Below are 1930 nucleotides of genomic sequence, written 5' to 3'. Positions count from 1 at the left end.
GCTTCAAATCCGAGGAGGCTGTAGGTTCAAACGCAGGGCCAGTTAAAACCTGAAGAACAAAAGGCAAATCCCTGGGAGGGAACGGATCCCATAATGGTATATGAAGAAAAAAAAGTACTCTTAAGAAAAGCCTTGGAAATCCTGAGAGAAGAAGAATACCTACCTATGAACCTATGAGAAGCCAAGGTCATGTTATCTCTACCAATAGGAAATACCAAGAAGGAAAGACATCCCTGATTAGTATCAGTAAGAAACTAAGGTCCCTCATGAAATCATCCAAGGCTAACTTCGAAAGAAAAATAGCCAAGGATTCAAAAGATAACCACAAACCCTTCTTTAGCTATGTTAAGAATCTAAGTGGCAACTCACAGATATGCACTGAACTACTGCAAAATAGCACAAAATATACTGAACCTACTGATATTGCCAACATCCTGGCAGATAGATTCAGTGCAAACTTCACCCCCCTCTCACCGCCAAAAGGGCACACAGCAATACCGGAAAAGTGTAGTGTCCCAAAAATCACAGACATACAAGTGAAAACAGCCCTTTCAAAAGCCAAAAAACACAGTGTCAATGGGACTAGATGGTGTCCCAGGCTGCGTCTTGCACGAACTACAGAAAGTACAGTTTTGTACCTACTATAAATGTAGATGTTCGAGTGTTCACCCTGCAGCAGTCATCACACTAGGGTTATCCTGCCGTCAGGTGGTCCCGCAGTCGGCCTGAGTTCCAAAGTCTTCATAGTTCATAGTTCATAGTTTAGTACTAGGCTAACTGCCCTTGTGGGCTATTTTTAAGCCTAGCCAATTGCCCCAAGTGAGAATCAAACCCTGCACCTTGTGTCTGTAAGGTAAACACATTAACCATTATGCCAACCTCCCTGTGTCAAAGAAACCACAGGCCCTGATGAGATTTGAACTCATGACCCCTGGCTTACAAGACCAGTGCTCTAACCCCTGAGCTACAGAGCCAGCCCTGGTCCGGTGTCGGTTGCTGTCGCTTCTTCCCTGACGTCAGTGCGCCAGGGGTATATAAGAGGCATCCAACACCATTTTCTTCAGTTTTTCTTGCCCCAGATGTCAGGTGCCCCCAATAGGTAGGCAATATATATATATATATATATATATATATATATATATATATATATATATATGTATATAAAAATAAAACTATACCTTCAGGTACAAGCAAACACACCACAGAGGTTGTATAGGATAGAGTGGCATAGATAAGTTCAGCTACTTCAGAGGAGATGGAGGGAGGGTAACCTGGACTGCAGCAGGGTGAGCACTTGAACATCTACATTTATAGTAGGTACAAAACTGTACTATGTTCATCGTGTTACCCTGCTGCAGTCATCACACTTGGGTTGAATCCCAAAGCTAAGGATGGGTGGTGGAGTTAAACATGGTTAGGAGAAGCTAGTAGGCCCCGCAAAACTGCAGTGGCAAAACCAGCTCTAGTCTTAGAATATAGGGGTAAGTGGTAGTGTTTGGTGAAGGTGTTCACTGAACTCCAAGTTGCAGTTTCCAGAATATCCTTGGTTGGCCTCCCCTGAGAAAGGCTGCTGATGCAGCTGTAGCCCTGGTGGAGTGGGACCTAATGTTAGCAGATACCGGTTTCCCATGATTCGTGTAGCAGAAACGTATGCAATGCCCTATCCATTTAGAAATGGTCTGTTTTGCGATAGCTCTTCCTTGTGATCCTGCAGCATAGGCTACAAAGAGCTGGTCAGATTTTCTGAAAGCCTTAGTTTTATCCAAGTAGTAACGTAATTGCCTGTGAATGTCCAAAGAGTGCAGGAGTCTTTCTCCTTTGTTCTGGGGATTTGGGAAAAAGGTGGCAAATTAATGGTTTGGTTTAGGGCCACACTGGATACCACCTTTGGCATAAAGGAAGGGTTAGTTCGTAGAGAGACTCTGTCTTG

The 1930-nt window shown here is 43.8% G+C and overlaps 1 non-coding gene across 1 annotated transcript; it reads right to left on the bottom strand.

Annotated features, from left to right (window-relative positions):
* Nucleotides 1-901: 901 nt before the first annotated feature.
* On the bottom strand, nt 902-974 carry TRNAT-UGU. The gene has a single exon. It is a non-coding gene; the product is annotated as a tRNA-Thr (tRNA).
* Between the last annotated feature and the right edge of the window lie 956 nt (nt 975-1930).

Source organism: Protopterus annectens, chromosome 8.part0 (genome assembly GCF_019279795.1).
Source record: "Protopterus annectens isolate FY-2018-M chromosome 8.part0, PAN1.0, whole genome shotgun sequence".
Classification (NCBI taxonomy): domain Eukaryota; kingdom Metazoa; phylum Chordata; order Ceratodontiformes; family Protopteridae; genus Protopterus; species Protopterus annectens.
This window is presented reverse-complemented; position numbering and strand designations above follow the sequence as displayed.